Below are 13,427 nucleotides of genomic sequence, written 5' to 3'. Positions count from 1 at the left end.
GTCTGCCCGTCCAAGGTAGGCGATTGCTCATCTCGCTGACCCGACCTCCGTGGGGTCGGAGTGTGCAATATGTCGTGCCTTGACGTCGCCGGCTGCACACCGCTTGGTCCCGGTGCCTCTTCCCTCTCAATCGAAATGACCGCAGGTTCATCCCCCCACAACAGTGGCCGGCTTGTCCAGGAGCTGCAGCTCGTCTTCCTCCTCCTCCTCCTCCTCCTCGAGGTGAGGAAAGTGCTCCTTTCCTCCTGCTCCTCTTCCTCTTCCGTGTGTGTCAAGGACACTGCTGGTGCCGGCTGTAGGAGTACCAGCGTATCAGGTTGACCTTAAAAACACATACAATGACATTTTTACAGAGCTTATTAGAACATAACGGTGAACATTACCAAGAGACGTTACATATCAATACTTTTCACTACCCCAGAAAGTTGTAGCGGCTGCATCCCCTGCTTCTTATGCACCAGGCTACATACACGCATGCATGACATGACATCATTAGTATATCATAAGTATATCATAAGTACATTACAAGTATATTGCATATTGCATTATAATTACAGGACATTAGATCAGTTACTTATTTAAGTTTTTAGTACTGTTTTTAATACTGTTTAACACATTACACATTACTCACGAGACACATGGCTAGGTTCGGCCAGACCATGGGTGGTGGCCGAACAGCACTCATGGCCCACCAGCGTAGCCGCATGCTCCTCAATCTCAGTGAGTGGCTGCAGCTGAGCAGTACCGCCGCCCCCCCCCGTCTGCCTTTGCTCGGCACAGTTGATAGATATCTTCTCGGCCTTTTGGCTAAGATCTGCATAACTAACCTGACCAGCCACCATGACCTCCGGGTGGTTTCTCCCTGGTCAGGAAGGTATATGCTTACATTTTTGTAAACAGGAGGTGGGTGGGATGGCTTGACCCATCCACCTCCACGGAGGTGTGTGGGGGACCTGACCCATCCACCTCCATGGCACGAACCTGGTATTGCAGTACTTCCAGGAACGGTGCAGTGGCTCTAGGCCTTTTGGCTAAGAGCATTGGCGCAGAGTGATCCTTGACTGGTGCAGGGTGACCTCTGGCGTTTGACAAAGAATTGTAACGATTGGAACGATTGGACACGGGGAAAAAAAAAAAAAAAAAAAAAAGTTGATAGATATCTTCTTCTGCAAACGAGAAAAGAGCATAGCATTGTGTTGTGTTCCTAATACAGCTGAGACGGCACACAGGGAGGTTAAAGTAACAGTGACTTCAGTCTTTAAGAAGACACTCCAGAGTGAGGAACAGGCCTTAGGGGCCGGCTTATATACAGTGCTCCCAAGGGATGCTGGGATCCCTTGTGACTTCAGGGGATGCGCTCCCTAGTGGCGGAATATGGGAGTGCATGCTTTACAGATAAACAACATCACTCCCCGCCAAAGTCAAAGTGAAAACTATTTACAAGGTGAGGTGGTTGGGAGCCTTTCTTTCCCTGGTGGACTGCCTCGGTACAAATGTCTGTTTTGGTGTGTTGGCTGTGCCCTCGCTGGGCTGGCGTGTTGTTGACCCTGCAGGGCTGTTGGGTGAGCCTGGCCTTGCTGGGCTGTTGGGCGTGATGGGTTCAATTTCCTGGTCTGGGGTGGTGTCGTTGATCCTTTGGATGTGTGTTGTGGGCTCAAAAAAGATGGTGTCTGCTGTGGGTTGTTCAGGGCAGTCTGTGAACCGCAGCCTCGTTTGGTCCAGGTGCTTTCTGCAAATTTGTCCATTGTCTAGTTTGACTACAAACACCCTACTCCCTTCTTTAGCTATCACCGTGCCCGCGATCCACTTGGGACCATGTCCATAGTTTAGCACATACACAGGGTCATTCAGATCAATTTCCCGTGACACAGTGGCGCAACCATCGTTTACATTTTGTTGCTGCCGCCTGCTCTCTACCTGATCATGCAGGTTGGGGTGAACCATCGAGAATCTGGTTTTAAGTGTCCTTTTCATGAGTAGCTCAGCCGATGGCACTCCTGTGAGCCAGTGGGGTCTCGTGCAGTAGCTGAGCAGTACTTGGGACAGGTGGGATTGGAGTGAGGCTTCTGTGACACATTTAAGGCTCTGTTTGATTGTTTGTACTGCCCGCTCTGCCTGCCCATTGGAGGCTGCTTTAAATGGGGCCGAGGTGGCATGTTTGATCCCATTGCAGGTCATGAATTCTTTAAATTCGGCACTGGTGAAACATAGCCCGATGTCACTGACCAGTATGTCAGGCAGGCCGTGGGTGGCAAACATGGCCCTCAGGCTTTCAATGGTGGCGGTGGCGGTGCTTCCCAACATTATTTCACGTTCAATCCATTTTGAAAAGGCATCCACCACCACCAGGAACATTTTAACGAGAAACGGGCCCGCATAGTCGACATGGATCCTCGACCATGGTCTGGAGGACCAGGACCACAAACTTAGTGGTGCCTCTCTGGGCGCGTTGCTCAACTGAGCACACATGCGGCATTGCCGTACACAGGATTCTAAGTCAGAGTCGATAGCGGGCCACCACACATGGGATCTGGCTATTGCTTTCATCATTACTATACACGGGTGTATGCTGTGGAAATCCGAGATGAACGTCTCCCTGCCCTTTTTGGGTAGTAGCACTATGCGGTGATCCCAAGCAGGCAGTCTGCCTGAATGGACAGCTCGTCCTTTCGCCGTGGGAACGGCTTGATTAGCTCTTGCATTTCAACGGGGATGCTGGCCCAGCTCCCATACATTACACAGTTTTTTACGAGGGACAGCAGAGTATCTTGGCTGGTCCAAGTCCTAGTCTGGCGGGCCGTGACAGGTGATTTATCATTTTCAAATGCTTCCATGACCATCAACAAGTCTGCGGGCTGCGCCACCATCAACAAGTTTGCAGGCTGCGTCATTTCCACCCCCGTGGTGGGCAATGGTAGCCGACTGAGAGCATCCGTGCAGTTCTCGGTGCCTGGCCTGTGGTGGATGGTATAGTTATACGCTGATAATGCGAGTGTCCACCTTTCTTTGCGAGCTGAGGCATTAGTATTTATCCCCTTGTTTTCAGCGAACAGGGATGTGAGGGGTTTGTGATCGGTTTCCAGCTCAAATTTGAGGCCAAACAGGTACTGATGCATTTTCTTTACCCCGAACACACACGCTAATGCCTCTTTCTCAATCATGCTGTAGGCCCTCTCGGCCTTAGACAAGCTCCTTGAGGCATTGGCGACAGGTTGCAACTTCCCCGCAACGTTAGCTTGTTGTAATACACACCCGACTCCATACGACGATGCATCACATGCTAGCACAAGTCTTTTACACGGGTTATACAATACAAGCAGCTTGTTGGAGCATAAAATGTTTCTGGCTTTCTCAAAAGCAATTACTTGGTTTTTTTCCCCATACCCAGTTCTCACCTTTATACAATAACACATGTAGGGGGTCTAAGAGAGTGCTTAACCCCGGTCGGAAGTTACCAAAATAGTTGAGAAGTCCCAGGAACGATTGCAGCTCCGTGATGTTCTGTGGCCTGGGCGCGTTCCTGATAGCCTCTGTCTTGGCGTCTGTGGACCGAATGGCGTCCGCCGCGATCTTTCTCCCCAAAAACTCCACTTCTGTTGCCATGAAGACGCATTTTAACCTCTTGAGCCGCAGCCCTACGCGATCCAGTCTCTGGAGGACCTCCTCCAGGTTTTGTAGGTGCTCGACGGTGTCCCGACCCGTGACCAATATGTCGTCCTGAAAAACCACCATGCGTGGTACCGACTTGAGTAGGCTCTCCATGTTTCTCTGGAAGATCGCTGCAGCCGACCGAATTCCAAATGGGCATGTTGATGCAGGTGAGGCCCTTCAAAGACTCCTCTAGCTCCTGCGTCATGTAGGCCAAAGTCAGGTCGAGCTTGATGAACGTCTTGCCTCCTGCCAGCATCGCAAAGAGGTCTACTGTCTTAGGTAGCGGGTATTGGTCCTGTAGTGAGAAACGATTAATGGCTACTTTATAATCGCCGCAAATCCTGACCGTGCCATCACTTTTGAGTACTGGAACAATCGGGCTGGCCCACTCGCTGAATTCCACTGGGGAGATGATGCCCTCGCGTTGCAGGCTGTCCAGCTCGATTTCCACTCTCTCCCTCATCATGTGAGGTACCGCTCGCGCCATGTGGTGAATGGGTCGTGCCTCTGGGACCAAGTGGATCTGCACCTTCGCCCTGGAAAAGTTTCCAATGCCTGGCTCAAAAAGGGAAGGAAATTTGTTCAGAACCCGGGTACATGAGGCCTCATCGACATGTGATAGCGCTCGGATGTCATCCCAGTTCCAGCAGATTTTGCCCAGCCAGCTCCTTCCAAGCAGTGTGGGGACATCGCCTGGGACAATCCAGAGTGGCAGTTCATGCACCATGCCCTCGTAGGTGACCTTGACCATGGCGCTGCCTAGAACAGTGATGAGCTCTTTGGTGTACGTTCTCAGTTTCGTGTGGATGGGGCTCAGGGCTGGTCTGAATGCCTTGTTGCACCACAGTCTCTCAAACATCTTTTTACTCATGATGGATTGGCTAGCGTCAGTGTCCAGTTCCATGGCTATGGGTAAGCCATTCAATTTTATGTTTAGCATTATAGGTGGACATTTCGTCGAAAATGTATGCACCACATGTACTTCAGCATCTGCCTCCTCTCTCTGAGGCTCAAAATGGCTTTGATCCACCATGGACCAATCTTCCTCTGCCACATGGTGGTTAGCAGGTTTTTCAGAACTTACAGCTCGTCTGCAAGCTCGTTGGAGGTGCCCCATTGTTCCACAGCTCTTGCAAACATACACTTTGAAGCGGCATGAATAGGCTGAATGGAAGCCTCCACAACGCCAACAAGGTGCGAATTGCCTTGCATTCATCCTTTGTTGCGGATTCTGAGTCATCTGGGTCACCTGAGGCCTGCTAGCAGTTGCAGACTCGTGGTTTCTGCCCTGTACATTTCTACTCGCAAACACAGTTCCAGTTATTTTATGAACATTGCTAGCACTTGTGTGCTGAGAGATTTGTTTGGTGTTATCAATGGTGGACACAAAAGCCTGTGCTATCGCAATGGTCTTACTGAGGGTCGGTGTCTCTACAGTCAAAAGTTTTCGTAGGATGGTCTCGTGGCCAATGCCCAGTCCAAAAAAGTCTCTGAGTATCTGCTCCAGGTAGCCATCAAACTCACATTGTGCTGCAAGTCGCCTTAGCTCGGCGACGTAGTTCGTCACTTCCTGACCTTCAGATCGCTGGCACGTGTAGAACCGATACCTCGCCATCAGCACGCTCTCCCTCGGGTTAAGTTGCTCCAGAACCAGTGTACACAGCTCCTCATACGACTTATCTGTGGGTTTCACCGGAGCCAGAAGATTCTTCATGAGGCTGTAGGTCGATGCCCCGCAGACCGTGAGGAGGACCGCTCTCCTTTTTGCAGCGCTTCCTTCTCCATCCAGCTTGTTGGCTACAAAGTACTGGTCTAGCCGTTCGACATAGGCTTCCCAGTCTTCACCCTCCGAGAACTTCTACAGGATGCCCACAGTTTGCTTCATCTTGCGTTGGATTCGTATACTCGTTGCCAGTTATTGTGTTCCGAACACAGATGAGGCTGCACACAGGGAGGTTAAAACAACAGTGACCTCAGTCTTTATTAAGACACTCCAGAGTGAGGAACAGGCCTTAGGGGCCGGCTTATATACAATGCTCCCAAGGGATGCTGGGATCCCTTGGGACTTCAGGGGATGTGCTCCCTGGTGGCGGAACATGGGAGTGCATGCTTTACAGATACATAACACATAGCATAAGCTAATTGATTAGGTAGCATCTTGTGGTCACAACAGTTTAAAATGTTACATGCTGAGAGTTCAGAGCACTGTCCGGATCTTAACATGGTTTACGTAATACATTTATGAATGACAAACTTACATTCAATGCAGGAGATTCATTGTTGTAATAAAAATTTGCATGCATCAGTAAAATATAAAATATAAAATGCAACTTACTCTTCTGCAGTGACCAAGCTATTCCATCTTTTTCTGCACTGGTCCGACCCCATTGCCTCATGGGAGGCAGACGAGACAACTTCTTCAATCTCTGCCCATATCTTTCGGAGGGGAGGTTTCCCATGCACATGCCGATTCAAGTCTACCCACCTGGACTGCATCTCGTTCACGAGGGCCTCACTGAAGGGCTTTGACTTTTTTCTCTCTGAATCACCCACTGATGACATATTTTCTATTGTTTTTCAGTTAAGTATAGATCTCTGGCTTCCTCTTCTCTCTCTATCTCCTCTCTCTCTGCCCCTCCCTGTGCACATGTGTGATGACCCCTGACCTCCCGAAACGTGGCAAAGCCAGTCGACTGAAAAAAAAAATCTCACACATGTGCAAAAACCCGTTGCTAGGGAAGTTTTTTCCTTCCACATTCGGTGGGCAAATGTGACATTGCCGAAAAATCAGATTGCCCATTCCACATCGCCGGCCTAAGGCCGAGTGGAAAATCGGCAAAAAAAAAATGGGCCATGTTCCAGCGATCACTAAGGCTGAGCCATCCTACATCGCTGGAACAAGGCCCATTTTGGGGGGGCGATGGCCACCTAGTGGAAAGTCTCCACAGGGGAGCAGGAAGCACTCCAGACATATACTCAGGAGGCAGTGGGAACAAGTAACGATTGAAGTCAATAGCCTCTCTTTTCACCACAACACAATCCTTTTTCATTTCAATACCCAAGCCAGAGGAGGAAGAAGAAGGCAATGGAGATGACAGTCACTTGATCTCTCACTCACAGCCACCAGCTCAGAGACTGACACGGCGCTTATTTTAGAGGCTAGAATAGAGGAAGGATCTGCATGTGATGAGACACTGGGAACAAATGCGCAGGAGCCAGGGCAGGGGGTAAGGATAGCACAGGTGCTAGCTTGCCAGAGGGCAAGGGCGCACCCTAGTTCTGCTGCAGTGAATGAAATGAAAGTGCTTCTCTTTGTATACAGACAGCCTCAGTGACTTCCCTTCTACAGCAGTGAACTGCAAACTATGAGATGTTGCTTATACTTCTAGCAGCAGCCCTGAAGGAGCCAGATGTATAAAAATTGTGAGCCATGGGGGCCGAAATTCAGTCTCCCGAAAATGCCTCTTATCACCGGAAAGCAGCAACCACGTGGCGGACTCGAATGGCCGCCGAATTGGAGTTGAATGGCCACCGCTTTCGAAATTCACCTTGGTGCTTTTTCCGGCGGTCCCCACTTTCTTCCCGCTGCTACCAAATCCTCCTAAGTGCGTTATCAAAGCGCGCACCACTGACCTCCCACACCTGAACCTAAATTCAGGGGAACAAATCTTTGTGCCGCCGAGCAGTGCCCCCGACAGTTTTTTCTGTCGGTGCACTGTGTTTGCTGTGTGTGCAACATGGCTGTGCGGCGCTGATTCAAGGGGAGGGTGCACTGCCGCGGCCGCCATTTAATTTTTTTGTCAGCTGACTGCCTGGTCGGCCCGACAATTATGCTCCCGGGTTCGGTCGGGCCGCAAACAGGCAGCCTGGCGTCCCCTCTTGGGTGCCCAACAGCTGGCCCGGCCGAAACCCTCCCCAGTGGCCCAGTGGATCTAACTAAAAGAATCGGAGAGTTCGCAGCGGTTCACCCCTTTAAGTGAAGGGGAGAGACATGGTGACATACAAGCATCATGATGTAATCAGTGCCACGGAGACTCCATCCCGTCTCCACTTCTGCCCCTCTAGTGTGCTCATCACCGCACTACTGACCCCATTATGACCGACTACCGGTCCGCTCTAATAAAAAATGACAAAGTGCTGAATTTCCCGCAAAAGGCCACCCCATCCACTGCGGAAAACACATCAAAATCGGTCGGTATGACCCATTTCAGGCGGCGGTGAATTTCTACCCCATGGTCACCTTAACAGCCACAGGCAATGCTATCCCTGCTCTGACTTGAGGCTGCAGTTGTGGCTGCAGGGTTTGGCAGATTTCACTCACAAGCTCTTTTGTGAAGCGAATATGTTACAAGCATTGTTCCTCTCTGAAATTTAGGTAAAGGAATTGCTCTCTGATCTCGGCAGATATGGCCTCCTGCTGAGAGCCCTTCTCCGCGTCTTGTGCTGCTCTGCGTGATCTCTCTTTATTCTCCCAGTCATGTTCAATTCCCAGAAGAAGTCCTACCAGGCCACCCATATCTGGGAGTAACTTCTTTCAGCATGACATTTTCTCTGACAAAAAAAAGTACTGCAAGGCCAGCCAGACCTATAGAGTAGAAACTTCTGCCATGTATAAGAAATCTCCAAAAATGCATATAAGTGCACCAGCAACCAGAAGAAATAATTCAGCAACTACCCCGCAAGTACTTCATGATCCCTTTAAATGGCGCTGGTGGGGGATCCTTCATTCTGTTTAACATCGTGTTCAGCTGTGCAAGGTTAAGACAGGGCGTTGACTGGAGAGTGGAGTTTGAAAATGGCAGTGGTGGCTTCAAATCAGTGTTGCACACTCATTCGCGTCATCGTCTCCAATTCAGCCCCCTATATTTTTGATGTAAAGGCAGTGTGGGAACAGGGCAGGAAACTAGGAAAATTTTGGTCTGCATTCTTGTGCCCTCATTTGAATAGTATTTCACGACATAATGAACAAACAATGTCGACAGTAACAAAGATGAGGAGCAGGGAGCTGGTGAGTTTGCTATTTTCCAGCACCCATTCTCCCAGTTCCCACCGGTGAAAGCAATTTCACTGGTGAGAATTTTTATGCACGTGCTATTTGTACGCTCAAAATTACTTCCCGTCCAAAATGAAATGCACAAAGAATGATAACGTTGAAAGAGACCTCGGAGTCTTAGTACGTGGCTTGAGGAGTGGTGCAGGAGGGAGGGATTCAAATTCCTGGGACATTGGAACTGATCCTGGGGGAGGTGGGACCAGTACAAACCGGACGGTCTGCACCTGGGCAGGACCGGAACCAATTTCCTAGGGGGAGTGTTTGCTAGTGCTGTTGGGGAGGGATTAAACCAATATGGCAGGGGGATGAGAACCTATGCAGGGAGACAGAGGGAAGGAAAATGGGGGCAGAAGCAAAAGACAAAAAGAAGAAAAGTAAAAGTGGAGGGCAGAGAAACCCAAGGCAAAATTCAAAAAGGGCCTCATTACAGCAAAATTCTAAAGGAACAAAGTGTGTTAAAAAAACAAGCCTGAAGGCTCTGTGCCTCAATGCGAGGAGTATTCGTAATAAGGTGGATGAATTAACTGTGCAGGCAGCTATTAACGAATATGATATAATTGGGATTATGGAACAGTTAACGGTTATGATGTAATTGGCATCACGGAGACATGGCTCCAGGGTGACCAAGGCTGGGAACTCAACATCCAGGGGTATTCAACATTCAGGAAGGATAGACAAAAAGGAAAAGGAGGTGGGGTAGAGTTGTTGATTAAAGAGGAAATTAACGCAATAGTAAGGAAGGACATTAGCTTGGATGATGTGGAATCTGTATGGGTAGAGCTGCGGAACACCAAAGGGCAAAAAATGCTATTTGGAGTTGTGTACAGACCACCAAACAGTAGTCTGGGGACAGCATCAAACAAGAAATTAGGGATGCATGCAATAAAGGTACAGCAGTTATCATGGGTGACTTTAATCAACATATTGATTGGGCTAACCAAACTGGCAGCAATACGGTGGAGGATTTCCTGGAGTGTATTAGGGATGGTTTTATAGACCAATAGGTCAAGGAACCAACTAAAGGGCTGACCATCCTAGACTGAGTGATGTGTAATGAGAAAGGACTAATTAGCAAACTTTTTGTGCGAGGCCCCTTGGGGAAGAGTGACCATAATATGGTAGAATTCTTTATTAAGCTGGAGAGTGCACAGTTAATTCAGAGACCAGGGTCCTGAACTTAAGGAAAGGTAACTTCCATGGTATAAAACGTGAATTGGCTAGAATAGACTAATGAATAATACTTTAAAAATTAATAATAAATAAGCAATAACAGACATTTAAATATCACATGGATGAACTTCAACAATTGTACATCCCTGTCTGGAGTAAAAATAAAACGGGGAAGGTGGCTCAACCGTGGCTAACAAGGGAAATTAGGGATAGTATTAAATCCAAGGAAGAGGCATATAAATTGGCCAGAAAAAGCAGCAAATCTGAGGACTGGGAGAAATTTAGAATCCAGCAGAGGAGGACAAAGTGTTTTAGTAGGAGGGGGAAAATAAAGTATGAGAGGAAGCTTGCTGGGAACATAAAAACTGACTGCAAAAGCTTCTATAGATATGTGAAGAGAAAGAGATTAGTGAAGACAAACGTAGGTCCCTTGCAGTCAGAATCAGGCGAATTAATAATGGGGAACAGAGAAATGGCAGACCAATTGAACAAATACTTTGGTTCTGTCTTCACGAAGGAAGACACGAATAACCTTCCGGAAATACTAGGGGACCGAGAATCTAGCAAGAAGGAGGAATTGAAGGAAATCCTTATTAGTCAGGAAATTGTGTTAGGGAAATTGATGGGGTTGAAGGCCGATAAATCCCAGGGACTGATAGTCTACATCCCAGAGTACTTAAGGAAGTGGCCCTAGAAATAGTGGATGCATTGGTGATCATTTTCCAACATTCTATAGACTCTGGATTAGTTCCTATGGACTGGAGGGTAGCTAATGTAACACCACTTTTTAAAAAAAGGGAGAGAGAAAACGAGTAATTATAGACTGGTTAGCCTGACATCAGTAGTGGGGAAAATGTTGCAAACAATTATTAAAGATGAAATAGCAGCGCATTTGGAAAGCATTGACAGGATCGGTCCAAGTCAGCATGGATTTATGAAAGGGAAATCATGCTTGACAAATTTTTTGAGGATGTAACGAGTAGAGTGGACAAGGGAGAACCGGTGGATGTGGTGTATTTGGATTTTCAAAAGGCTTTTGACAATGTCCCACACAAGAGATTGGTGTGCAAAATTAAAGCATATGGTATTGGGGGTAATGTATTGACATGGATAGAGAACTGGTTGGCAGACAGGAAGCAGAGAGTCGGGATAAATGGGTCCTTTTCAGAATGGCAGGCAGTGACTAGTGGGGTGCCGCAGGGCTCAGTGCTGGGACCCCAGCTATTTACAATATACATCAACGATTTAGATGAAGGAATTGAGTGTAATTGTCATGTATTCAACTGTCACTGTAATCCATGTATAAACTGACCTAAGTTGTACACCGTGAGAACACTGACCACTAGGTGGTGAACTTGTGGGAGACACTCCTAACCTGGACTTTCAGGTATAAAAGGGGAAGCTCCACCCACCTTCATCACTTCAGTGCTGGAATTCTCTCAAGTATGGACCTCGTGTGCATTTGTACTGTATAGTAAGGACATATCATTGGCGACAAGAAACTGGGATTCAAACCACGTGAGCATGGCCACTAGCAGCACAGATGAGAGGTACTGTGTTGGTGATGATTGGGACAATTTTATTGAGAGATGACAGCAAAGTTTCATCACTAAGGAATGGCTGGGACAGGATTCGGCCGACAAATGAAGGGCTCATCTACTGACAGTTTGTGGATCCAGGACGTACTCCCTGATGAAGGACCTTCTAGTGCCAGAGAAGCCGGCGGACAAGACTTTTGAAGAGCTCAGTAAGTTGATCGGGGATCACTTTAAACCAGTGAGCAGCATGCACATGGCGAGACACCGGTTTTACACGCACCGGCGGCGAGAAGGGCAAAGTGTTCCAGACTTTGTGGCAGACCTCTGGCGACTGGCGAGCCTATGGAAGTTCCCAGATGCATGCAGAGCGAAGATGCTACGACACTTTTTTATTGAGGGCATCGGGCACGCTGGAGTTTTCAGGAAACTGATTGAGACCAAAGATTTGACCCTGGAAACGGCGGCTTTGATGGCCCAGACATTTATCTCAGGGGAGGAAGAGACCAGAATGATGTTTGACAAAAATCTTGGTTTAAATGCAGCAAATGGACAGGGAGTCAATATTGTTAATGCGGCAGACAGTTCTCCAGGCAGATAAGGGCATGTAGTCAAACCCAAAGGGGGAATTCAACAGAGATAATGGCTAGCTGAACGGCGATTCATGCCATCGCAAGGGACAATGCGGCCAGTAATGGGGCCATCAACACCTGTCAATGGTGCGTTTAAGGACAGTTACAGAGACAGTCAAAGACGATCGACTGGTAATGGACCTTTTATTTCCAACAACGGCTCATGTTGGCGGTGTGGAGGCAAACATACAGCCAGAGCTTGCAGGTATCAGCAATATAGCTGCAGAAATTGCAACGTCAACGGTCACTTGGCGTGTATGTGCAGGAAGCCTGCAGCCAAGTTGATGTACGAGGCCAAATGGACCCTGGGGGAAATCGCTGGAAGCTGAAGGTCAGCGAGTTCATGTGGAGCACATGTACAGTTCATACACCAAGACGCCACTGATAATGATGAAAGTGCTCCTCAATGCATCCCAGTATCAATGGAGCTAGACACAGGGGCCAGCCAGTCCCTGATGAGTATCAAACAGCTCGACAAGTTGTGGGTGTCCAAGGCCAGAGGCCAAAATTATTGCCAATTGACGCACAGCTACGGACATATACAAATGAGATCATTCCGGTGCTAGGCAGCGCCACGGTAGCCGTGACCCACAAAGATTCGGAGTTCAGATTGCCACTCTGGATTGTCCAGGGATACAGTCCTGCACTGCTGGGGAGGAGTTGGCTTGCTGTGATGAACTGGAAATGGGGTGATGTCAATGCAATTTCTTCTGTGGAGCGAATATCATGCTCACAGGTCCTGGACAAATTTGACTCACTATTTCAACCCGGCATTGGCACTTTCATGGGGACCAAGGTAGTGATTCACATAAACCCGGACATCAGGCCAATACACCACAAGGCCAGAGCGGTACCGTACGTGATGCGGAAAAAGATAGAAGGCGAATTGGACCGCCTGCTGAGGGAAAGCATTATCTCACCAGTTGAATTCAGTGACTGGGTGAGCCCGATTGTGCTGGTGCTCAAGGCGGATGGGTCGGTCAGGATATGTGTTGATTACAAGGCCACCATCAATCGGATGTCACTCCAAGACCAGTACCCGCTACCGAGAGCGGAGGACCTCTTTGTGACGCTATTCAGTGGCAAACTTTTTTCAAAATTGGACCTGACCTCAGCTTACATGACCCAGGAGCTGGCGAGTGAGTCGAAGAAGCTGACCACCATCACGACACACAAGGGGTTGTTTGAGTACAGCAGATGTCCATTCGGGATTCGCTTGGCCACCGCGACCTTTCAACGAAACATGGAAAGTCTCAAGTCGATTCCAAGGACGTTGGTTTTTCAAGAAGACATCCTCATCACGGGTTGCAATACTGAAGAACATCTCCACAACCTGGAGGAGGTGCTACGCAGACTGTACCGAGTAGGTCTGCGACTAAAAAAGGC

General features: G+C 48.5%; 1 pseudogene; it reads left to right on the top strand.

Moving 5' to 3' along the window:
• The first annotated feature begins 787 nt into the window (after positions 1-787).
• Positions 788-1,018, top strand: LOC139263623 (U2 spliceosomal RNA; annotated as a pseudogene).
• The last annotated feature ends 12,409 nt before the right edge of the window (positions 1,019-13,427 follow it).

The sequence above is a fragment of the Pristiophorus japonicus genome, chromosome 4 (genome assembly GCF_044704955.1).
Source record: "Pristiophorus japonicus isolate sPriJap1 chromosome 4, sPriJap1.hap1, whole genome shotgun sequence".
NCBI lineage: Eukaryota > Metazoa > Chordata > Chondrichthyes > Pristiophoridae > Pristiophorus > Pristiophorus japonicus.
This window is presented reverse-complemented; position numbering and strand designations above follow the sequence as displayed.